General features: G+C 40.3%; 1 protein-coding gene across 2 annotated transcripts in view; it reads left to right on the forward strand.

The window, feature by feature from the left end:
• Positions 1–998: 998 nt before the first annotated feature.
• plat (plasminogen activator, tissue) overlaps positions 999–27,283 on the forward strand; it is a 178,579-nt gene continuing 152,294 nt past the window's right edge. The window contains exon 1 of one of the 2 annotated variants that reach the window (XM_060931751.1): positions 999–1,146. The gene's annotated coding sequence lies outside the window, so the exon portion shown is untranslated. Of the gene's footprint in view, positions 1,147–3,415; positions 3,437–27,283 lie in introns of those variants that run through there. The other variant, XM_060931752.1, reaches the window with a different exon arrangement.

The raw sequence follows: 27,283 nt of genomic DNA on the forward strand, positions 1-27,283 counted from the left end.
TTTTTTTTTCTCAGAGGTTGTAGCCGGTTTGAAGTTTAATCTACAATGTTGTCACTTTCACATAGTGCCAGGGTGTCGGGTGACCTCATATAATCATCAACCCCATGTCACACATTAAACTAATGTGGCCCTGCATACAACTGATGATATCTGTTCCATCTCTTATCATTTCCTGTGCTGAAAGCTTCTTAAACACCTCGTGTACCTTAGATAGCTTAATACCGGTATATCTTAATTTCCTAATGAATATTAATATTAGACTAATAATAATTCTTCAGTGACCCAAAAGTTGAGGACTAGAAAGACCTGACCTGCTCTTCATATAGTCCTAACTAATGGTTAGGCATAAGACAAATGGATAAAGGACTGCAGCTTAAAAAAATGTCTGGGAAAAGCAGACTATAAAAATACATAAAATCAATAGTACCAGTCAAAAGCTTGGACACACTTACTCATTACTATGAATGTGTGTCTAAACATTTGATTAGTACTATTATGTAAAATGTCAGAACGGACACCCCAACTTCAGAAAGTCAAACTCCTGGCACGTATTTGTTCCATCCCACTCACTAAACCAGCTGATTCTAATTAGCACAACTCTTCAGCCATGTAGATGAGATATTTAGTAAAATCTCTTGTTTTAAGTGCACAGGTAAAACCAATACATGGCAGGATTTTTACTTTCTGAAGCCGAGGTGGCTGCCTCTGAGTCAGGTCATGGCATTTATATCAGGGGTATCAACACTCTTCTGACACCTTTTTAAATAAGTGCCAGATTTGGGAGGGGAACTGAATCTTGCCCAAGCATCTACCGTAGGTTCATCCAGGACTGATGCAAACCGAGATAGAACTTGTGCAAAATTATTCCAGACACTGTTCAAACCTGTTGTTATTAAAGTACCCCCAAACCAGTTCTAGCTAAACTTGATGTAATTGTCCAGACGCAATAGACCTCCAGGGACAATGCTTAGATCCGCCCAGGACACAGCATCATAAAGCCTACTCCTTTTTCCGAGCAATAAATGGAATCGCATTCATACTTTAAGTCTTTTGGTCCATACTGATAGGCTGGAAGACCGACCTTGGCTTACTGTAGATTTACACCACTTTTTACACGCATATTTTAGGACACAACAACGTTCAAAGGTAAGACGTCACTACAGCGCGCCAGTTTGGAAGAGTTGTAAAGTTGTATTATGACTTGTTTTAGTCTGCTATTACATTATTGATGTGGAATGTCAGTGTAGCTAAGTGGAAACATGTAACACACACAAAACCTAACGGAAAGCGAGGAGTCACGGACTGAACGTCTTTTAAAGGGGTTTATAAAACCTCGTTTGCGTCCACGTTATCAAAGTGCTGGTGGAGTAATTTATTTACATCTACTGACCTGTATTTAACATTCATATGATGTATTTAACATAAGTTAAATTGTGGAGTTAATTATGGTAGAATGGCTACTTCAGTCTTACTCTCCATCATGTTCTAGCTCTCTCTCTCTCTCTCACACACACAACTTCTCTCTCATTTACACTAGTAGTAGTATACACTGCTGCTAAACGCGTGAAATGTGATGGCAGATAAAAATTTGTAACTGGAGCAAGAGTTCTTGCGTGTCATGGAAGAGACCTCTTATCGTATATCCTTATCCGGAGCGCTGTTAGAACTAGCCACAGAGTCATCATGCATGAAGTAAAAATTGGAGAAATGTATTATGAACTTGGACCTTACGAAGACTTGCTATATTCTAGCCTTTTTGGTGTTCGCTGCTTCTCAGTGTTGACATACACGCGCTTTAGAGTCCGTGTATGAGCGTGTTGCCTTTGGTCCTTTTGCAGGACTGTTTGAAGCTGTAAGGATGCATGTAGATGGTATATAAGGGCAGTCACCAATAACGTGATTTTAATATGGGTGAGTTTGTGCATGCGTGTTTAGATTAGATATGTTTAGAGTGACAGGCAAAGTCACTTCCGGTTTGGTTTGCCTTTATGTATGCCTTAAATACAACTGTTTTTATTTCCATGCAAGATTATGTGCTCATATATGTATATTCCTGTAAGTAAATGAACATTTGATAGCTGAATGTGTGTGGGTTTTTTTCTTTTCAGAAGAATGTAAAGCTAGACTGACAGAGAATGGTGTGTGTGTTTAAATTGTCATGCATATGTTTTTAGATGCATGTGGATGAGTATTGTTCTGCTTCTACATTGGTACATATCTATGAGCTTCACAAGCCTCAAGTACAGTCTCCTCCAAAATGACTGGAATAACAAGCCAGTTTTGTTTTTCCTAGACACTTTTTTTGTGTGCGTGTGTGTGTTTGAGAAGATGAATATGAGATGATGGATCAGAATTTCAGCTCTCATTTCCTGATATTTACACCAAGCTATGTTAAACAACTTAGAATGTGGCACCTATTGTTTGAACGCACCCATTTTTTCAAGTGACCAAAAATATTGGAACACGACTGATGGATGTTTCTTGTTGCCTAGGTGTGCCCTGTTGGGTTGATTTGTTAAACAATTAATAGTTCTAATTGTCTACTCTTGGTGTGAGCCCTGGGTTTCACCTGTAAATAATGCATTTGCTGTTGAAAAGGATAAAATAACACCGAGACTAGAGAGCTGTCTATAGGAGAAAAGCAAGCCATTTTGACGCTGAGAAAAAAATCGATCAGTCATTGCACAAACATTGAGTATGCCAATACAACAATTTGGAATGTCCTGAAAAGGAATGAAACTACTAATTGATTGAAAATCAGATATCAAACAGGTTTGGCCAACAGTTTGATGAACAGGTGATGACAAACGTTGTGAGAGCTGCAAAGAAAACCTCAAAAACAACTCTGTGGCATTACCAACAGCCTCCAGAGAGCAGGGGTGAATGTATCATAATCTGCCATTCAAAGAAGACTTTGAATGCAGAAATATAGAGGTCATATTAGAAGATGCAAATCACCCATCAACATTAAGGATCAGAAGGCCATATTGGAATTTGTAAAGAAATAGAAATGAGCCCCACACAAGTTCTAGAGCCAATATTAATCTCTACCAATTTGGTAGAATACCATTTTTGGGTCCAAAGCAATGAAAAGCCAAAGTGTGGAGAAACAAAGGATCTACTCATGATCCAAAACATATAAGCTCATTGGTCAAGTAAAGTGGAGGTATTTTCATGGTTTGGGCTTGCATAACTGCTTCTAGATTGGACTCACTAATCTTTATTGATATAACTCTTGATGGTAACAGAAGAAAGAATGTTTGTGTAGACTTCTGAATTCAATCTGCCAATTTACAGAGAAATGCATCCCATCTAATTGGGAGGAACTTCATTATGCAGCAAGACAATGACCCAAAACACACTGCTAACACAACAAAGGACTTCATCAGGGACTTCATTGGAAGGTTTTAGTCACTCACCAAGATCGACTGGCCAGGTCAGTCACCAAACCTTAACCCAATTTAGCATATAGTAGCAATAATAATAATAATAATTATTATTATTATTATTATTATTATTATAGTTGCAAGCGGTGATCATCAGTGTCCAAGCAGTATTGCAGAAGTCGCAAACAATAGGGTCATTCCATGTCAATTCACACAAATGCCCAAAACCTCCCCAGTGACACCTCTTCAATTTGCCTTATTTTTATTTTCTTAGTGCCTTATGATGTCAAATGAAAGAGTCCAAAATTTTAGCTTCCTAGCTCGAACGTTTTTTGAGTTATGGCCCTTCAAAGTTTGGGTGCCACGCCCACTTTTGGGGTCCGGGAATTGCGCACTTAATTTGCAAGCATTTTTGGAGGCCCATATTTTTTGTTCTAAGGGGGATATAGACCTGTAAATTTGCTATATCTATGTATTCTGGCCCTGTCTATCAGATTCTGCACCTAAAAATAGCACAGGTTTACTAACTTTATAGATATTAACCCCTTAAAAGTTGATTTTTTAACAACACAAGTTTTTTGACATTTTGGGGGTCCATATCTTTGAAAGTTTTTATGTTGATGGGGTTTCAACTGATTTATCATCATATTTGGGAACTCTACTGTGTATTTAGTTTCAGGGCACTCAGAGCTTTGGTGGGGGTACAGGAGGGCCCCAAATATGGCTTCGGGACAAAATTACCATTTGGTACGCCCTACTTCAGGCCATTAGTTGGCCATGTGGGCACATGATGACTGGAATGAACCTTTAACCCTATCAACAGACACCTTTTATCAAACTTTTAAGCCAATAAAAACTTTGATTATCCAACTCCTTCAATATAAACTAAGCATTTGTATATGGTACTATTTTTGCATATTTTCTGAAAAATCCTAAGTCTGGAAAGTAGGTCAACTGTTGTTTTGACTGCCTATTCATATTTAAGGTAGTAAAAGCACACCCATATAGTGATTTTAATCTATGAGAAGATTATTTATACCCAATACCCCATTAGTTATATTGACAATTACAAGGGATAAACCCTTTCCCGGCTGTTTCATGATGCTGTGTGTTGTTGTTGTTGTTTTTTTAACATTTGACACCTTTCCCTGTATCCAACCAAACTCTGACTACTATACACTTAATAGTTAAATGCGTCTTTCAAACAGGAAAGGGAAAGATGCAAACAAGGGGATGATCCCAAGAAAAACATCCTGGTTGCTTTACTACATTTGTTCTGACATCTGATCTGGAAGTTAAACCTAGACTCATCAGGGGGTTTTTTTTCAAGAAAAGGGGAAGGGGCCCCTAGCCACTCATGTGGGGAAAATTAGCATATCAATTAGTAAAAAGGAGAAATTATTTTATTATAATCATTATAAACATGAAGGTAGAAAGAATTGAGATGCTTCTTCCAAAGTACATTCATGCTTAACTGTCAGTGTCAGTCAGCAAGCCTGGTTATGGTTTTATATTGAATTGAATCGTTTTGTATTGTGCCTACATATATTTTACAGCAGTAAATGGCGTCCATGCCTCATGAAAATTGTCTGATCTGATCACATGACTAATTTATTCTTAAGTAAGTGTAGTTTAAGTTGTGTGTGTGTACAGTGTGCAAAGGGTTAATAAATGTAAACTGTCGGTTTATACATTCAAATATGTGTTCAGTGATATTATCCTTGTTTTAATCTTACTATTTTATAATTTCACTGTGTTTTAGTACCTTTTGATTTGAATTGGCAGTTAAAACAATAGCTGACCTAATTTCCGGACTTTTCGGATTTTTCAGAAAATATGCAAAAACAGTACCATATACAAATGCTTAGTTTATATGGAAGGAGTTGGATAATCAAAGTTTTTATTGGCTTAAAAGTTTGATAAAAGGTGTCTGTTGATGGGGTTAAAGGCTCATTCCAGTCATCATGTGCCCACATGGCCAACTAAGGCCATTATTAAAAAATGTTCTGTTTCCGGTCCACCGGCCGGGTGAGTGCCGTTTGTGCGGTTGAAATTTTTTTTTTTAAACGCCGGTTTTTTGACGCTTTTTTCGGGTTCGTAAATCTAAAATCGAACTTGACATTTACGCATTCCCAGGGCTTTCCACTAAGGCTCATACTAGCCAGCCATGACAAATAAGTCGCCAGCCGGGGGGGTAAACACAAAATAAACTCCTGTGCACGCAGTTCCCAGGGTTAAATGTACTTTCCACAGACCATTTATTTATTCACTTTACTCAAATACAAAGTACAATGGCAGTAAATCTTCTTTCTTTTCTTGCGTATTGCATCATGAGGCGTTCCTGACTTGTAAATCTCTTATTTTCGGTGCATGACACATTCACGCAGCTGAGCATGCTATGAATTAGCAACGACAACGGTCTGCAGTGGTGGCTACACAAACACTCAGCGAACATTTCTCCATTTGTGTACGAAAATACACTCCAACGACTCAGTTTGGTTTCATTTACAACCAACGGTGTCTTTTGATGCCAGCACGTAATTGAACGAGAGAAGACTGGTTTACCGGAGACAAAATAAGCGTTATCTCTGCTTCTGTTCCCTCCGACAGCCCCGACACACTACTGCCTCCGCCGAGTGCGCGCGCACTCTGAATCAGCTCTGCGCATGTGCCGTGCGGCACAAAAAAATGGCAGCCACCATGAAGGAAGGAGATCCGGAGTTTTCAAACATTTGCTTAAGTGTGAAATCGCAAAATGGTATTCTAGCAAACAACAAAATAGTAAAGATTCAGAAAAACAAATCATTCAGTGATCATTTTAATAGTGTAATTTCATCCGAACTAGGCCTAACGGTCGATTTAGAACTACAAAAAGTCCGTGTGTTGGACATTTTAAGTACTTTTGTAAAAGTTGTGCAAATGTTGCAGTCAGCATTTAAAATGCTAACTTAAAGTTTTTGTACAAGTTTCAGTTGATTAAACTGTCATTTTATTAAATGTCTGCTTTTGTAATAAAAAAGTACTGAAAGAAAAAGCAAACACAGCATTGCGATTTCTTATCCATCCATAAAAAAAAAAAATTCCCTCCCTCCCAACTGAAAATTTTTTTGCTCACCCGGTGGACAGGAAACGGATTTTTTTAAAGGATGGCCTAATGGCCTGAAGTAGGACGTACCAAACGGTAATTTTGTCCCGAAGCCATATTTGGGGCCCTCCTGTACCCCCACCAAACCTCTGAGTGCCCTGAAACTCTCCAAGTACACAGTAGAGTTCCCAAATATGATGATAAATCAGTTTAAACCCCATCAACACAAAAACTTTCCAAGATATGGACCCCTGAAATGTAAAAAAAAAAAAAGTCATTAAAAAAATCCACTTTTAAGGGGTTAATATCTCTAAAGTTAGTAAACTTGTGCTATTTTTAAGTGCAGAATCAGACAGGGCCAGAATACATACATATAGCAATTTACAGGTCTATATTCCCCTTAGAACAAAAGATATGGGCCTCCAAAAATGCTTGCAAATTAAGTGTACAATTCCCGGACCCCAAAAGTGGGCGTGGCACCCAAACTTTGAAGGGCCAAAATTCAAAAAACGTTCCAGCTAGGAAGCTAAAATTTTGGATTCTTTCTTTTGACATCATAAGGCACTAATAAAATAAATATCAGGCAAATTGAAGAGGTGTCACTGGGGAGGGTGTGTGAACTGTCATGGAATGACCCAATAGTAAAAATAAGTGGCTTAATGTCTTCCGCAATCATCTGCCTGCTCAATAAAGTCTACGGCCATCTAGACAAGCCAGCCAGCACTGTGAGGATCATGTTTTTTGATTTCTCCAGTGCTTTTGACACCATCCGGCCGGCTCTGCTGGGTGAGAAGTTGACAACGATGCAGGTGGATGCCCCACTGGTGTCCTGGATTGTGGATTATTTGACTGGCAGACCACAGTACGTGTGCTTGGAAGAAGAAGAAAACTTTATTATTCATCACATGCACACTTCAAGCACAGTGAAATTCATCCTCTGCATTTAACCCATCTGAAGCAGTGAACACACACGCACAGAGCAGTGGGCAGCCACATCAAAGCGCCCTGGGAGCAATCAGGGGTCAGGTACCTTGCTCAAGGGCACCTCAGCCCAAGGCCGCCCCACATCAACCTAACTGCATGTCTTTGGATTGTGGGGGAAACCGGAGCACCCAGAGGAAACCCACGCAGACACGGGGAGAACATGCAAACTCCACACAGAAAGGCCCTCGCTGGCCACTGGATTTGAACCTGGAACCTTCTTGCTGTGAGGCGACCGTGCTAACCACTACACCACCGTGCCACCATGCAGTGCTGTATGTCGGACAGAGTGATCAGCAACACCAGGGCTCTGCAAGGGACTGTCCTTTCTCCTTTTCCTTTTCACTCTACACCACTGATTTCAACTACTGCACGGAGACCTGCCACCTCCAGAAATTTTCTGATGACTCTGCAGTGGTTGGACGCATTACTGGTGGTGATGAGTGAATACAGGATGGTGGTGGACATCTTTGTCATGTGAAGCAGGAAGAACCACCTACAGCTCAACGTGACGAAGACGAAAGAACTGGTGGTCGATCTGAAGAGAATCAGGTGAACCCTGTTAACATCCAAGGGGTCAGTGTGGATGTGGTGGAGGAATAGAAAGAAAGAAAGGAAGAAAGAAAGAAAGAAAGAAAGAAAGAAAGAAAGAAAGAAAGCACAACTTTATTCATCACACACTTGTGAAATTTCTTCTCTGCATTTAACCCATCTGAAGCAGTGAATACACACGTGAGCAATGAGCACACACACATACCCAGAGCAGTGGGCAGCCATGCTAACAGCACCCGGGGAGCAGTTGGGAGTTAGGTACCTCGCTCAAGGGCACCTCAGCCCAAGTCCATCCCATGTTAACCTAACCTGCATGTCTTTGGATTGTTGGGGAAACTGGAGCACCCAGAGGAAACCCACGCAGACACATGGAGTTTGCATGTTCTCCCCACAGAAAGGCCCTTGCCGGCCGCTGGGTTCGAACCCAGAACCTTCTTGCTGTGAGGTGACCGTGCTAACCACTACACCACTGTGCCACCCATATAAGTATATATATGAGAATAAGATTATAAGTACCTGGGGGTGTACTTGGATAATAAACTGGACTGGTCCAAAAATGTGGACACTATACAAAAAGTGCCAGAGCCGTCTCTATTTTCTGAGACGGCTGATGTCCTTCAACATCTGCCGAATGATGCTGCGGATGTTCTATGAGTCTGTGGTGGCCAGTACCATCCTGTACGCTGTTGTCTGCTGGGGCAGTGGCTTGAAGGTGAAGGACACTAACAGACTCAATAAGATCATCAGGAAGGCTGTCCATGTTGTAGGCGTGGAACTGGACTCTCTGACAGTGGTGTTGGAGAAGAGGAGACTGTCCAAAATAAAAACAATCTTAGACTGTCCTTCCCACTCTCTACATGAGGAGCTGATCAGCCACAGGAGCACGTTCAGGAAACGGCTGATTCTTCCACACTGCACAACTGAGAGACACAGGAAATCATTCCTACCTGTTGCAGTCAAGCTGTACGATGCCACTGTATAACTGTGGTACACTGTCTTACCATGTATACTATATCCTTAACTCAGGTGCAATATATGTGTATATAGGAATCATTGTATATAAAATCACTTCATTTTGCTTTTACTTAAGTTATTGAACTTATTTAAATTAATTTTATTTTTATTTATTCTTTTTTCAGATGATTTTATCTTCTATTTTTAGACATGTTTACTACTACTTTGATTCAGGAGCTTTGTAGCAAATTTGAATTTCCCTCCAGGGATTAATAAAGTAATTCTGATTCAAGAGCATTAGTACAACTGCATACTACTTCAAATTTTTAGTACAAGTGGCTCTGAAGATGGCACTGTCTCCTCACGTGAGAAGGTTCTGGGTTCGCCCAGTGGCCGACGGGGGCCTTTCTGTGTGGAGTTTGCATGTTCTCCCCATGTCTGCGTGGGTTTCCTCCGGGTGCTCCGGTTTCCCCCACAGTCCAAAGACATCCAGGTTAGGCTAATTGGTGGCTCTACATTGACTGTAGGTGTGAGTTTGAATGGTTGTTTGTCTCTGTATTGGCCCTGTGATGATCTGGAGACTTGTCCAGGGTGTACCCTGCGTCTTGCCATAGTCAGCTGGTATAGGCTCCAGCTTGCATGTGACCCTACACAGGATAAGCGGTTATGGATAATGGATGGATGGCTCTGAAGATATTGCAATGTTTCTGTTGTACCCCCACCCCCTAGACAAAATGTCACAAAATTTGATGTACTTCCAAGGAACGTGATGGTGAGAAGTGTACTATGTCTCATGAAGTTTGAACTTTTACATGACAAGATATTCATCATGGAGTCAATAAGGGGCCATTCCTTAAAAGTTCATTGGCTCATAACTTTGAAATGATTTGATGAATTAAAATTCTTTTTCTAAACTTTTTTTTTTCCCAGCATGGTCTGTAGATGATGCACACCACACTTCATGCAAATTGCACAAACAGTCCAATTTGAAAAAATATTTTTGCAAATACTGACTCCTGAAATTTGATTGGCCATTTGCTGGTTGGGTGGCACGGAGGTGTAGTGGTTAGAACTGTCGTCTCACAGCAAGAAGGTTCTGGGTTCAAGCCCAGTGGCCGATAAGGGCCTTTCTGTATGGAATTTGCATGTTTCCCCCTGTGTCTGCGTGGATTTCCTCCAGGTACTCTGGTTTCCTCCATTGTCCAAAGACATGTGGTTAGGTTAACCAGCTACTCTAAATTGCCCACAGGTGTGAATGGATGAGAGGAGAAAACCTCTATAATAATGCAGTAGAAGGTAACTATAAACTACGACTGTAATTCTTCCCGAGAAACTTGGAAAATGCAAGGTCTTCCCTGAAAGAGATGTCGTCTGGATGGGAGCATATGTTGCTCTAGAACCTGGATATACTTTTCAGCATTGATGGTGTCTTTCCAGATGTGTAAGTTGCCCATGCCACACGCACTAATGCAACTCCATACCATCAGAGATGCACGCTTCTGAACTGAGCACTGATAACAACTTGGGTTGTCCTTCTCCTCTTTAGTCCGAATGACACGGTGTCCCTGATTTCCATAAAGAACTTCAAATTTTGATTCGTCTGACCACAGAACAGTTTTCCACTTTGCCACAGTCCATTTTAAATGAGCCTTGGCCCAGAGAAGACGTCTGCGCTTCTGAATAATGTTTAGATACGGCTTCTTCTTTGAACTATAGAGTTTTAGCTGGCAACGGCGGATGGCACGGTGAATTGTGTTCACAGATAATGTTCTCTGGAAATATTCCTGAGCCCATTTTGTGATTTCCAATACAGAAGCATGCCTGTATGCGATGCAGTGCCGTCTAAGGGCCTGAAGATCACAGGCACCCAGTATGGTTTTCCGGCCTTCACCCTTACTCACAGAGATTCTTCCAGGTTCTCTGAATCTTTTGATGATGATATGCACTGTAGATGATATGTTCAAACTCTTTGCAATTTTACACTGTCAAACTCCTTTCTGATATTGCTCCACTATTTGTCAGTGCAGAATTAGGGGGATTGGTGATCCTCTTCCCATCTTTACTTCTGAGAGCCGCTGCCACTCCAAGATGCTCTTTTTATACCCGGTCATGTTAATGACCTATTGCCAATTGACCTAATGAGTTGCAATTTGGTCCTCCAGCTGTTCCTTTTTTGTACCTTTTAACTTTTCCAGCCTCTTATTGCCCCTGTCCCAACTTTTCTGAGATGTGTTGCTGTCATGAAATTTCAAATGAGCCAATATTTGGCATGAAATTTCAAAATGTCTCACTTTCGACATTTGATATGTTGTCTACTGTATGTTCTATTGTGAATACAATATCAGTTTGAGATTTATAAATTATTGCATTCCATTTTTATTTACAATTTATACTTTGTCCCAACTTTTTTGGAATTGGGGTTGTAGGTGCCTTGCTCAAGGGCACCCTAAAGCCAGCCAGTTGGCACTTTAGGAAATAACTCACTTATACTTTCAGGTTTTTATTTGAAGTGGTTCTGGACATATGGTCGTGTCAGTTGTGGCACTCCTATGGACATAATTTCATGAAATTTGGTGTATACGTCCAAAGAATGTTGTAATGATTAAGCTTGAAACAGTTTGATGAAACAACGCACTCTACATATTTTATTTATTAAATCAACATGGTCCTTAGATGATTGGCTGTTTGGTGGCCATTTTGGTGAGTCAGCCAATTGGCACTTTTGGAAATGGAGGAAAACAGGGCGATGTATAAATTTCAGATTTTTAGATTAAGTGATTCTTGAGAGATGGCTTTGTCAGTTATAGCTCCCACATGGACATAATTTCACAAAATTTGTTGTGCTTCTAGAGTGTTTTACTGATTGTGTATAGGTAATTTTATGAAGTTTTGACCATTTACATCTCAAGATTGTCAGAATGCAAGCACTTACTGATGCATGTGCAGTGGAGAGCAGGTGTGTCGTAAACTGGCAGCCAAATCTAAATCGTGATCCAGAAATCAAAGTCAGTGTCAGGCAAGGCTTGATCTATGTGCAAATATGATATCAGAGAGTAAGCAAAAGTTGAGGTTGGAAACAAACAGAAATAAGGTCAGATACACGGGAAACTATCACCTGCAAGAAACTGCTCGGTATGATCAGGTGTAGAACGCTGAGCGATACTTTGCAAAGTCTGTTTGTCAGAGTGATGTTCATATAGATGGGTTGATTTAGTCTTGATTGGATTGTGGATGGTATCCCGAGGTCAGATTTACTGAGACCTCAAGTATATTCATGAAGCCAGTATACCCGGGACATGAACTGAGGGCCAGTGGTCTCAAGTACTGTAGGTAGTCCGGGCAGGGGAATGAGTTTGATTGCCATGGAGAATAGATCGATGGTTACCATTATTACGGTATTGTTCTGTGACTTGGGTCAGTTGGTGATAAAGTTTAAGGCAATGTGAGACCATGGTCTTTGAGGTGAAGGCAGAAGACAAAATGTGCCAGTGGGTGGAGCTCGAGGCACCTTCGCTTGGGTACAGGCAGAACAGGAGGAAACAAACTGGTTGTCAGTTAGCATATTTTCCCACCAATATTTATTTCGCAAGAGCTGATTCATCTGTTGATGACTTGAGTGTCTTGTTGCTGGGGATGAATGGGCCCAGGTGATGAGCTGTCCTTGGAACTGCTGTGGTACATGCATGAAACCTGGAGGGCTGGTGTCTGGGAGGTCATGGGGCTGGGCCTGAGCTATGGCTTTAGCAATCTCCCAGGTGATAGCATTGACAAAACAGTTGGGGACTAAGATAGGAGTAGGTTCTCTACAGGTGTTGGAGGTCGTGTAAAGTCTGGAAAGGGCGTCAGGCTTAGTATTCTTAGAACCAGGGCGATAGGAGATGGTGAACTGAAAATGAGTAAAGAACAGTGCCCATCTGGCTTGACGGGGGTTCAATCATTTGGTCGTCTTGAGGTTCTCTAGATTTTTATGGTCCATAAAGATAGTGAAAAGATGGTTGGTGCCTTCCAGCTAATGTCTCCATTCCTTCAGGACTAGCTTGATAGCAAGAAGTCCTCTGTTGCCGAGGTCATAATTTTGTTCTGCCGGTGGCATTTTTTTTGTAGAAGGTGGCTATGGGGTGTAGCTCAGGTTTTTCCCCAAAGTGCTAGGATAATATTCTTCTTACTCCAGTCTCTGAATGCATCCACTTCAATGATGAAAGATTTGGTGGGATTGGGGTGTCGGAGGATGGGTGCTGAGGTGAATGTGGTCTTGAGATGCTTGAAAGCTTCCTCTGCAGCTTTGTTCCACTGTAGGCATCTTGGTCCCTTTTTTAGTAGGGAGGTTAAAAGAGCTGCAATGGCACTAAACCCTTGGAGTCTATGTTAGAAGTTTGTGAACCCCAGAAAACCTTGTAACTCCTTAACAGTGGAGGGTGTCGGCCAGGAAGTGACTGCTGTAACCTTATTAATGTCCATGCTCATTCTTTCAGCACTGATGTACCCCAGGAAACAAATTAGTTACATGAAACTTGCGCTTCTCTGCTTTTTCATAGAGTTAGTTGTCAAGGAGGCTAGCGAGCACTGAGGTGACATGTTGGTGGTGAACGACTTAATTGGGGGGAGTAGATGAGGATGTAATCAATGTATGTTACAACGTACCATCTTAACAAGTCACAGAGCATGTTGATTAAACACTGGAACACACTAGGACTGCAAGAAAGTCCATAAGGCATTACCAAACATTCGAAGTGCCCTGAGGTGGTGCTGAAGGAAGTCTTCTGTTTGTCACCCTCATGAATTCTGGCCAGGTTATAGGCACTCCTCAGGTCTAGTTTGGTGAAGATGCAGGCTTCTTTAAGCTGCTCTAAGGCAGACAGTATGAGTGGAAGTGAATAGGGGTACTTAACGGTGACTTGATTTAACCCTCGGTAATCAGTGCATGCATGCAGACCCTCCCCTTTCTTTTCTGCAAAAAAGAAGCTGGCAGATGTTGAAGTGGATGGATGGATGGATATAACCTTGTTTCAATGTCTCTTGAATGTATTCTTCCATGGCACCCTTTTCCTTAATGGATAGTGGGTAGATGCAATTACATGGAGGGTTTATACCCATGAGGAGGTCTATGGCACAGTCATATGGGTGGTGAGGAGGTAGGCCACTAGCTCTACCTTTGCTGAATACTTCTTTGAGCTTATGATAATGGGCAGGAACATGTTCAGTGCCCCCAGGTGGGGGGTTCTCAATGGATGTGAATATCAGGGTGACTCATGGAAGTTGCAGGCATTGGTGGAAACAGGAAGGTGACCACTGCAGGATTTCTCCATGTTGTCAAGAGACGAGAGGGTCATGTTGTAACCAGGGGAACCCCAGAACCATGGCTTGACGAGCAGTATGGGCGACAAACAGGGAAATTTATTCAGCATGTAGGGTACCGACTTGAATCTTTACGGGTGCGGTACATATGGTGATGAGCCCTTCCACTATGGGTGCACCATCAATGGCTTTTAGACTTACTGGGCATGGGAGTCCTTCTGTGGACAGGTTGTTGGCTACTAATTTTCGAAGTGACATAAGTTCGTAGGGCTTTTTCTGATTCGCTCGTTTTTCCATCTATTTTCTTTCATAGGCTAATACAGGGAATGGGGGTAGAAGAACACTTTCACGTGCAGCATGCATATGCAGCTCGGAGTGACCTATGGTATTTCAAAAAGAGCAAGTATTAAACGGTTTGTCATGGAATGACACCTTTTAAAGGTTTTACAAAAAAAACGAAATGGTGGAAAATCCAATTCAGGAGATCATTTTGGTCTAATTAGCATTTTTTAAAATTCATCTGGAGCCAGGATAGGTGCTAAAAAGAATTTTAACTCCAGGCCAAATGGTTCAAAAGTTGCAGCCTAAAACGTGTTTTTTCATCAATTGGGATAATTTTTCTAACTTGAGTATTGCACGAACATAGGACCTGAGCTGCCAAGTTTGATTGCTCCAACATATACATTTTTTCCTGTGCAAACACTTTGATGGCAGGAAAAAAATAATTATTAATAATACAACCCCAGTTCCAAAAAATTGGGATGCTGTGTAAACTGTAAATAAAAACAGTAAGAATTTGCAAATCATGAAAATCTTATTTCATTGAAAATATTACAAAGACAATATATCAGATGTTGAAACTGAAATTTTGTTTTTTGAAAAACATATGCTCATTTTGAATTTGATGTCCGCAACATGTTTCAAAAATGTTGGGACAGAGGCATGTTTACTGTGTTGCATCATCTCTACTTTTAACAACACTCTGTAAACATTTGGGACCTGAAGAGACCAATTGCTGTAGTTTTGGAAGAGAAATGTTGTCCCTTTCTTGCCTGATATACAATTTCAGTTGCTCAACAGTTCAGAGTCTCCTTTGTCGTATTTTACTCTTCATAATGCACCAAATGTTTTAAAATGGGAGACAGGTCTGGAATGCAGGCAGGCCAGTTTAGCACCTGGACTCTCTTACGATGGAGCCATGCAGTTTTAATATGTACAGAATGTGGTTTGGCATTGTCTTGCTGAAAGAAGGAAGGCCTTCCCTGAAAAAGGTTTTGTTTATATGCCAGCATATTGCTCTGAAACGTGCATGTTATTTAGCATTAATGATGCCTTCTCAAATGTACAAGCTACCCATGTCGTGTGCACTAATGCACCCTCATACCATCACAGATGTTGGCTTTTGAACTGTGCACTGATGACAACCCGGATGGTCCCTCTCCTCTTTAGCCTGGAGGACATAGTGTCCATGATTTCTAAAAAGAATTTCTAATTTTGATTTGACAGACCTCAGGACAATTTTCCACTTTGCCTCAGGCCATCATTAAAGAGCTCCGGCCCAGAGAAGTTGGCAGTGTTTCTGGATATTGTTTATATATGATTTTAATTTGCATTTGTGGATGCAGTAATGAACTGTTTTCATAGACACAAGTTTTCTGAAGTATTCTTGAGCCCATACAGTGATTTCCACTACAGACATGTATCTGCTTTTGATGCAGTGTTGCCTGAGGGCCTCAAGATCACAAGCATCCAATGTCAGTTTTCAGCCTTGTCTCTTGCATACAGAGATTTCTCCAGATTCTCTGAATCTTTTAATGATATTTTGTAACGCCGATGATTTGATCCCCAAATTCTTTGCAGTTTTACAATGAGGAATGTTATTCTTAAATTGCTGAACTGTTTGCCCATGCAGTCTTTCACAGCGTGGTGAACCCATCCCCATCTTTTCTTCTGAGAGAGACAGCCTCTCTGGAATGCTCTTTTTATATCCAATTATGTTACTGACCTGTTGTCAATTGACCAAATCAGGGTTGTTTTTTTTTTTTTTTGGTATAACACAACTCTTTCAGTCTTTTGTTGCCTCGTCCCAACTTTTCAGAAAAGTGTTGCTGACGTCAAATTCAAATGAGCGCATTTTTTTCAAAAAAGTTTCTCAGTTTCAACATTTGATATGTTGTGTTTGTACTATTTTCAGTGAAATATAGGGTTTCCATGATTTGCAAATCTCCACGTTCTGTTTTTATTTGTTTTGCACAGTATTCCAACTTTTTTGGGATTGTAGTAATAATAAATCAGAACACACAATTGGTTTCCAGCAACTTTCTGCTTGGATCAATAATAATAATAATAATAATAATAATAATAATAATAAATATTATATACTTATGTAGTACCCCTCATACATGAATGCAGCTCAGTATTTTCACAAATCATAAAAATCAGGGTGAGCAAATCATTTAAAATCATAGGTAAGTACAATGTAAAACTGTAAAAGATAAAAAAAAAACACACAAAAGAAACAAAATGAAGATGGGTGGAATACATACAAAGGGAGGTACAAAAGTAAATAAGATTGTACAAGATAAAATAAAATCCCATGAAATTAACTAAAATAAACAATGCAGTAAAAAAACAATGTAAAATGATGTTTTAATAACCATTTGAAAACAGTAAGACTCTGCTTCTCTGATTCAATGCCTCGCCACTGTATCAACATTGATGTTTTAGATTTTCAAAACAACAAAGAAACTTCAACGTTGTGTTTATTCAAATATATATTTTTCATTTTTGTATGTGCCCACTGAAAAAGATAACAGCCATTTTTATGCATTTAATTGTATATACTCCTTAAAAAAACCATTCAGTAAAACAGTTATTTTCCATATGATATTAAAATCAATGATAATGATATAGTCACAGATATTGAAAAATGAATCATTGATCTATAAGGAATCTATATCCAGGTATGAAATTTCCACACTTAAAACATCCATTCATTATCTATACTGCTTATCCATCAAGGTTGCATGGGAAGCTGTACAGGGCTCACAGCAAACCTGAAAAAGTGTGCAATTGGATGGGAGGAAGTATGGTATCTGGGCTTTCACTTGGGGTGCTCTTTAAATATTTTCTACATATATTAAACATATGTAATTTTTTTATTGGAAATATTTATATATTCATCATCTTTTATGTAAATATATTTAGATCTCCATCTATGTAAATATATCAATTTGTAATATCTGTGAATATTTGAAGTCCTGGTATTTTAACGTATTACTTTTCTGTATATGAAAATCTATTGAGATTTCTGTTTGAGCAGGGTATAGTCACCATGGAAACTTTATTTTATCAAGTGCATGGCTGTATGCACTCCCAGCAAGTCTCGCATCAACTGACCAAAGATTGATCGAGATATGAGCTAACTTCCTGTTTGGCAGCTTTTTTTTTTTTTTTGACATATCTTTATTAACTTTTTTCAATTACCATAGGAAAGACCTACAAAAACATCACATAAAATAGAACATAAAAAAGGCACATCCATTATCATGCTAAAGCACAAAATATTCCAAATTGGAAAAGAAATATTGAGTGACATGGTTTAGTTGGTTTAGCAGTTGCTTATCATGAAAAAGGAAAATCATTAAAAAAAAAAAACCAGACAGCAGACAAGCATGTAGGGTGTATGCATACAGAGACAGCAGGCTACAGGGCTATAGTAAAATAATCTCCCTCCAGAAATTCCATAAATGATCCCCACATGTTTACAGTACAAACCTCTTATTTCCCCTTAACTATGCAAGTCAGTTTTTCCATAGCAATACATTACAATAGCCCCTCAAGCCAACTTTGCTTAGGGCAATTCCATGTAAATGTCAACCTCACCATGCAAAATTAAAGCAACATGTAATACATCAAAACCACTCCCAGAGATCTCACCTAGGCCTGTATTTTACAGATGTGAATAAGTTGAACCAATTTGTAACCAACCTAATATGTCACTGTCAGTCTTTTTCTTATAATGTAAACCCCAAGCTAAAATCAACTTTGATCATGTACAATTCTATATTATTGCCACAAGCCACAGAAATGTATGCTAAAATCCACAAAACAGCAAAACAATAGCCATCCTAAATATTATTTAAGAACTTTGATAGTTTTAGCTGATATTTAGAGAGTTTTTCAAAGGGTTATGGTGGTTAAATTGCTGATTTTCTAAACATATGCCATGTCTATTTCAGACGCGTCACATCCATAACGGAATTTCGTCACATCCATAACGCTGACTTTTCCTTCCGAAACTCTGCATGAAATACAAAATATTTTAAACAAAGATTTTTTAATATTCACCTTGGACCCCTCTATCAAACGGATATCTCCATTTCAACATTAGGTTTACAATTTCACAGAGTTTGATAAAAATGTACAGTCACCCAAGAAAAGTGATGCTTTTTCTGTCACATCCATAACGCATCTTTTATTGGCGTTTTCTGGCATGCCCTAGATGTACTATGGGAATTGTTCTTGTTCTATCACTTCTCCAGTATGGTACAGCCTTAAAATATGCAACACCTGTTTAAATACTGGGAGACAATAAAACATGCACTGGGTCATTTGTTGCCATTTTGAGTTCAAGAGTCACGTCCATAACGCTGGAATTGCTCCTTACTTGGTCTGTGAACTGACTTCCATGACGGTGCAATTTTATGTTTGGCTTCAAGGAGACACAATATGACCATTTTCTTAAACTTCCTAAGTGTACAGTTTTATGGAAAAAGTCCAAAGGAAGAGGTTCATTTGTTACCTTCGATAAGATTATAATGATCTCCTTCCAAAACTCTTGAATGGTGGAACATTCCCAAATACAATGATATAAGCTGCCTTTATGTGTACCACATTTGACACATGTATCAGACGTGTTAGGGTAGATATGATGTAGTGCCTCAGGGGTAATGTACATTCTCATCAGCCATTTGTACTGTAATAATTTGAACCATGTATTTACTGTTTGAACATGACACTGTAAACATGCATCCTTCCATTCTTCTACAGTAATTTCCTCCTTAAGATCTGAACACAATCCACGTCTTTTATCCTCTGAGGATTCTTTACTTCCAGCTATAATGATCTGGTAAAATCAGGAGATGAGTCCTGCTGCACCATAATGGTTCACAGCTGTCAATTCCAAAGAGTTCTGAGTGGGGAGATCTAGGGAATTTTTAGTCTTTGATATATAGTTTCTTATCTGGAGGAATTTGAAAAAGTGTTTTGAGTCAATATTAAACTTTTGCTTTATCTCATTGAAACTTAAAAGAATATCCTTGTCCTATAGATCTGATACTTTTGCTGATACCTCTATCCACCCATAACTTTAAAACCAAGATCATTAGTGCCTGGCGTAAAATTCCTATTCCCCCAAATAGGGGTGAATTGGGATAAAGGAGCATTTTCTTTTAGGTAATTTAACACCTCATGCCATATTATCAGAGTATTTCTAACAAAGGGGTTTAAAGTGAGTTTTTTTTCAGTGTGGGAAGGTTTGCTGAGTAGAGATATAAACTTAAGGGGATTTTAGAGGTTGTGATCTCCTCCCCTGTCATACGGTAAGTACAACAAGGTCAAGCGCAGTCTGGAGCGTATACTGTTCCAAATAAAATAACAAAAAAAATCTGTTTCATTCTGGTGAAAAAGTCAGTAGGAGGGGAAAGTGGAATGGTTTGGAATAGGTAAAGGAACCTAGGAAGAATATTCATTTTCAGAATGTTAAGTCGCCCAATCATGGACACTGGCAAAGATTTCCATCTATTAATAGAATCTACTACAGAGTTGACCATAAGGTTATAATTAGCTGGTACCATAGCATCTATTGTAGTTGTAATTTTAACACCAAGATATGTAAAACTTTCCAAAACATTCCTAAAAGGTGTACATAGTGGTGGAGATAATCTTTCGGACTTTTTCAGAAACATGATAGTAGATTTAGCTGCATTAACTTTATATCCTGAAAAGTTGCCAAATATTCCGATTACTTTTAATAAGGTAGGTATAGATCTTTTAAGGTCAGTCAGAAAGAGAACAACATCATCAGTGTATAAGCCTATCTTATTCTCAATATTAGTTATTTTGATGCCAGCTATCTCACTATTATTTCTGATTGCAATAGCTAAGGGCTCAATGGCCAATACAAAAAAGAGAGGGAACAGGGGGCACCCCTGCCTTGTGCCTCTATGGAGAGAAAATTGTCCTGATACCATATAATTAGTCAAAACTGAAGCCCTAGAGTCATGATACAGGACCATTATACATCTAAGGAAGTAGGTGCCTATTCCAAAGCGGTTAAGCACTTCAAACAGGTATGGGTGCTTGACCCTGTCGAAGGCCTTTTCTGCATCAAGTCCTATTACAGCCATGTCCGATGTCTCCTTCTTAGCATGTATAATATTCAGCAATCTACAAATGTTGTGGAAACCCTGCCTGCCCTTTTATAAAACCATTTTGATCTGGATGAACAATTGATGGTAGATGTTTCTCTAGCCTTTGGGCAATAACTTTTGCTATTATTTTAGCATCATTGTTGATCAAGAAGATAGGGCGGTATGATTCACACTTTGTAGAGGGTTTTCCTGGCTTCAAAATTAAAGTTATAAGTGCATTCCTAAGTGATAAGGGCAGCTCACCCCTCTCTAATGATTCCTCACACATATTCAATAAAGGGACAAGCAGCATACCTTTTAAACTTTTTATAGATATCAATAGGAATGCCATCAGGCCCTGGTGCTTTTCCTCCCTTCATACTATCAATAGCCTCTGATAATTCACACAGTGAAATTGGGGAGTTGAGTTCTTTCTTGGCACTATTCCCCAGGACAGGTATTTCAATTCCATCTAAGAAAAAATCATGAAGCGAGTGAGAAACTGTAGAATTTTCTGATGTGTACAGCTTTGAATAGAATGACTGAAAAGTACTATTAATAACTTGTAGATTAGTGATTGCTGTTCCTTCTTCTGACTCAAGTTCTAAAACAGCTCTTTCATTTTGCACTGCTTTTATTTCTCCTTGGTCATAGAATGTCCTGTTTTAGTTTCATTAGACTGAATACTGCTTTATTTGTAGATAACTCATGATACTGTGCTCTAAGAATAGCCAGCTTCTGTTTGGTCTCATCTGTCCTCTAGTATATTAATTTCTGTTTCAAGTTCTTTAATATCTTTTTCTAACTCTGTAAGTTTAAGGTGTTGTTTATTTGAAATACTACTTGTATAGCTGATCATTTGCCCTCGTGTATATAAGCTTTGAATGCCTCCCACCTTATAGATGCCGATGTTTGTTTGATCTGTGTTGACTTTAAAATAAACATCAATATTTGCTCCAACAAATTCCAAAACCTCATTATCATGTAGCCATCGTGCACTTAATCGCCACACAGAAGGCCCCTTAGGAGCTGTTGTAACAGTATAATTACGTAACATCAGCGCATGATCTGATATGACAATGCTTTTATATTCCAAATCATTCACACTACCTATCATGGGTTTAGAAACAAGAAAATAATCTATACGGGAATATGAATTATGTGTAGCAGAGTGACAAGAATATTCCCATCTAGAGGGGTTCCAGAGTTTAAGGTGTTGTTAGAGGGGTTCCTATGTCTCCAAATATCACAGCTCCTGCATATAGTGTTGAATTATTTTCCTGCTCTGCATGTGTGAGGTGTCTACTCCTGAGGATTTATCAAGAGTTGGATCAAGCGTACAATTAAAGTCTTCTGCCAGGCAGAGGCATCCATGTAATGTTGATAAAGTCAGAAATAAGTTATCATAGAAATGTGTATCATCACTATTTGGCCCATATATACATACCAAGTTAATATCTTGATCCAATAAAGAGCCCTGAACAATGACTTATCTTCCAGTTGTGTCTTGTATGGTATTATAGATTCTTAATGGAACAGAGGAGTGTACCAGTATTGCTACCCCTCTTGCATGGGATGAATATGAAGCAGATATGATTTGACCTGACCAGCTCCTTTTTAATGGAATATATTTGCTAGACAGCAAATGAGTTTCCTGAATAAAAGCAATCTGTGTTTTTAGTTGTTTCAGCCTGGACATTACTTGTTTTAGCTTCACTATCTTCCTAAGACCCCTAACATTCCAAGAAATCATATTTATTCTAATATCACCGCTTATGATACTAGCAAACAGCTAAACATATTAACAACCACTTTTTTGACCATGCCATGTAATAGGATGAATAATGTGCCTCCAAAACTAACCAACATTAACCAACAGAACACAAAATACAAGCGCCTCTCCCAAATGAGGCAAAGTGTCAACCCTGTGCAGATGAACACGCACATCTCCTCCTCCCCCCAATGTCTGAGATCTCAGTTAGGCTCCTGATCCTCTAAAAGGAGCAGTGAGCTACTGACAGTCACTACTAAAAATAAAGAAAACAATCACTCAAACAAAATAACATCGGGCATAAATTCGACATTTGTAAGCAAATAGTTCAGATAAAAAAAAATGTTTATGACCAAACCCATGAAGTCTATAGACTTCCACACAAACGGAGTCCACAGTAGCCTAGATCAATGACCATAGCCTAGCTTAGCAATTTATATATATTAACCCCAGATGCTTAGGCTATATTTCGCTATGCATCAGCTGTCAACTCAAGTGGCTCGACTTAGGCTAACTTTCACTGAGAATTGTTTTGTAGGCTATTCGCTGTTTTCCAGGTGATCCAGGCTACTATTGTCGTGGCTGGAGCTCTCCATCTGTCGAATGAATTCCTCAGCCTTAGCGGGAGAGCTGAAATAGTGCCAGGTTCCGTTGTGTTGAATTCGCAATCTTGCCGGGAACATAAGTCCATACTCCTTACACAAATGTCGCAGTCTTTTCGATGGCATGAAACAAAGTTTCCGCTGTTTTTGAACCTTTGAGGACAGATCTGGGAAGAGCATAACATGACTATTCTCAAATAGGACTTTCTCTTTCAAGCGTGCTGCCATCATTACTCGGTCTCTGTCTTGGTACATCAGGAATTTCACTAACAGGATATGTGGCCATGTCTCACCCATCCCTTGGTCCTGGTTTTGTGGGTTGGTAGGCCTACCCAGCCAGTAGGCTTGTTCGGTGGTGAAGGGCTGCTCTATGGATACATCAGGGGCCTTCGGTAACCATGCCATTAGGAATGCACGCGCATCTCCCTTCTCTGTCCCCTCGGATAGTCCAATCACTCTTAAATTGGAGTGGCGTTGTTGGTTTTCAAGCTCTTCCATCTGTAAGGTAAGCTTTTGGACCTTTTTCTGTGTGGTGTCAGACATCCTTGTTAGCGAAGTGATCTGGTCCTCAGCTGTGCTAATGCAAGTTTCAGCTGTCATGAGTCTTTCAGAAAAGGCCCCTATAGCTTCTTTAATCTCTTGGTTAGATGAGATTACTTCACTTAGTTGTGTGGAAAGTCATTCCTAAGCAACTGTATGGCTGACAAAAGACGGCTTTCGTCAAGGGTTAGCATCTCTCCTGGCTCCGTGGACTCCTCGTGTTCCTCATGTGGCATTGCAAGGTCTACCTTTTTATCTTTAGGTGGCTGGCCTTTTCCTCAATTTTTTTGACAACATATAGACTGTATAAATGGTTTTTGGTCAAAAACTGCTCGATATATACATTATAATGTTAAAAGTTATTTCAAATTTGCCAGAGCCCAGGCCCACGCAACCGTTCAGCTGCTCGCCATAACCGGAACTCATTTGGCAGCTTTGATGCCAAATTTGTCAGGCTGTAACAGATGAACGGTTTTGAAAATTAAAAAAAAAATCCATCTGATAACTTTTGTGAGGCTTTGTTTGAAGATAATCTGTGTCAGATTTAGTGAAAATTGGACAAGATTTTTGAACTGTGAAATTTTTATTTATTTATTTATTTATTTATTTAACCATTCGATAAAATCCAGTATAGCGGCCAGATCTATTATATTGACTTTAAATGCTGGCATGTCTTGACCCTGGGAACTCGCACGGTATCAACAGAGACAGTCATTAATTTTTAAGGGAAAAATATCAACTATTAGCCCAAACACATTTTTGCTCATTGTAGTGTCTTCCAGTGGACAAATGACCAAAAAATTGTTGTGCTTCCTGAAAAGGTGGCTTTGCTGCCAAATTTGATTGGCTGTGATGGATGAACACTTTTTTTTAGCAAATTGAAAAGCCATCAAATACCATTTGGGGAGCTTGGTCTGAAGAGCGTCTGTGTCAAATTTCATGAAAATTGTACAAAATTTGTGACCTGTGAACTTTTTTTCCCATAAAAATTCAACATTTTTGATAAAAATCCAAAATGGCAGAAAATCCAATGTAGTAGAAATTTAGGTCATGTGATGCACTGAACTCTGCTTGAGCCAAACAATTGAATGGTACCTTGTTTTTGAAATTCAAACATGCAGTTCAAATGTGAGATGCATGAATGCACCTCCAAATTTGATCGTTAGTGGTGCTAGAGCACTCGAGCTGGAAATGGGACACTTGGTGAAAAGAGTCAGAGGACTGTCTGCAATCAGTGTGTTAAATTTCAGAACTTTTTACCATATGGTTCTATGGACTGCCATAGACACCCAAGCCAGAAAAAGATGATGAATGAAGGGTCCTGTTGTCCCAGGGGAATGAAATCCTTGATTCTCTGCTGAGAATAGATAAGATTTTCAAGTAGCCTGGTAAGCTTAAAGCTGAGGCACTTCGCAGGGCTGGGTTGTGGGTTTTTTTTTTTAATTTGGTCTTATTGCATGTCAACAAATCTCTTAAACCATTTAAGCACATGTCTCTCAGTGGTCTAGCCATTTCCACATTGTCACAAATATACTGTCTACAATAATTCATCAAGCCAAGTAAACTCTGCATCTCTTTTACCGTCTTAGGTTGTGGGTAAATTTGAATTGTCTGTGGTCTTTTCTGTACTCAGATTTTCTTTCCAGCTTTCAGAATATGTCCCAAGTATGCAACTTCTGGCTGCAACAGCTTATTGACCTTGTGTCCTTTATTTGCCAGCTGTTGTAGCAAATAGACTATCCTTTTGGCACTTTTCCAAAGTGTCTGAACATAACAGGTCATCAACATATTGGATGATGGTATTCCCATAGGGAGGGCATATATCAGTGTTAGGGTTTTGCTGGGATTCGAACCTGGTTCGTTGGTGTGATAATCCAGCAAACCCCCACTAGGCCACCAGGGGGATGACTCAAATGCAGAGGCGTGAGGCGGAAGTAGAAAAAGTATCAAAAGGTTTATTTATACTATATACACTATATACAGGGCAAAACAAAAAAAACAAAAACAAAGAGTATAATCCAATACTGGGAAGACAAAGGGAAAAATAAAATATCAAAAGTTCAAAGTCCAAAAAGGAAAAGGCAAAAATGCAAAAGCTCAGAAGATCACAAAAATAAAAATATCCAAAGGTACAAAACAAAAGCCAAAAAACCAGAAAAGCAAAGTGCAAAACAAAGAACACGGTACAGAGGAAACTGGAGATAAACATAACAGCATAAAGACTCCGTGACAAGAGGACTGAACTCAGGGGTATAAATACACAAACTAATTAAGGACACAGGTGAAGATAATCAGGACAAACAGGCAATTAATAAAAACACAAAACACAGGAACAGTGGCGGCCTCTAGAGGCCAAAATAAACATGACACGAAAAGGAAATAACAGTGGCTAGAGGCCAAAACAGTCCAAGTCCTAACAGGACCCCCCCCTCTAGGAGCGTCTCCTGACGTTCCCAGGGCGATCCGGATGGGCCGAATGGAAGTCCCGACACAGTTCTTTATCTAGGACATCCCGAGCAGGAACCCAGCAGCGCTCCTCAGGACCATAGCCCTCCCAGTCCACCAGATATTGCAAGCCGCCGCGGACCCGGCGGGAGTCAAGCAGGCGATGCACAGTGAACACAGTCTGCCCCTGGAAGATGCGGGGGGGTGGGGGGTTCCTAGGGGCAGGGGCATACGTAGACGTCAGTACGGGCCGCAACAGGGAAACATGGAAAGTGGGGTTGATCCTCAGAGTCCGGGGCAACTGGAGCCAGTAGGAGACAGGGTTCACCCTGCGCACCACCTTGAAGGGGCCAATGTAGCGAGGAGCAAGCTTGCGGTTCTCCACCCGCAGCGGAAGGTCCTTAGTGGACAGCCAAACCCGCTGCCCAGGGCGGAAAGTGCGTGCAGGTCTTCTATGGCGGTTGGCCTGAGTCTGGTTGGTTCTGGAGGTCTGTATGAGGGTCTTCCTGACCTTGCTCCAGGTCTTGTGACACCGTCTCACATATTGGTTGACCGAGGACACCCCCGCGTCCTCCTCCTGGTCCGGGAACAGAGGTGGCTGGAACCCGAATTGGCACTGGAATGGCGACAGCTTGGTGGCCGATGACTGCAGGGTGTTGTGGGCGTACTCTGCCCAAGGCAGCCAGGTGCTCCACGATGTCGGGTTATCCATAGCCAGGCCTCGCAGGGTGGTTTCCAGGTCCTGGTTGAGCCTCTCCGTCTGACCATTGGACTGTGGGTGAAACCCAGAGGAGAGGCTGGCAGTGGCTCCGATGACCTTGCAGAACCCGTGCCACACTTGGGAGGAGAACTGGGGCCCTCGGTCTGAGACGATGTCCTGTGGAAGACCAAAGACTCGGAAGACATGATTAAACATAAGTTTCGCTGTTTCAAGAGCAGAGGGGAGTTTGCACAGTGGTATGAAGCGGCAGGCCTTGGAGAATCTGTCAACAATGACCAAAATGACCGTGTTACCTTGTGACTCAGGGAGACCCGTGATGAAGTCGACTGCCACGTGGGACCAGGGACGCCGGGGAATGGTCAGAGGATGCAGGAGACCCTGGGGACGCTGTCGTGGGTTCTTGGTTCTGGTGCAAACCTCACAGGACAGGACAAATGACCTTATTTCCTGCTGCATGTTAGGCCACCAGAAGCGTCTTTTCAGGAAGTCCAGGGTCCTCCGAGCTCCTGGGTGGGCGGTGAGAGGGGAAGAGTGACCC

The sequence above is a fragment of the Neoarius graeffei genome, chromosome 10 (assembly GCF_027579695.1).
Source record: "Neoarius graeffei isolate fNeoGra1 chromosome 10, fNeoGra1.pri, whole genome shotgun sequence".
Lineage (NCBI taxonomy): Eukaryota > Metazoa > Chordata > Actinopteri > Siluriformes > Ariidae > Neoarius > Neoarius graeffei.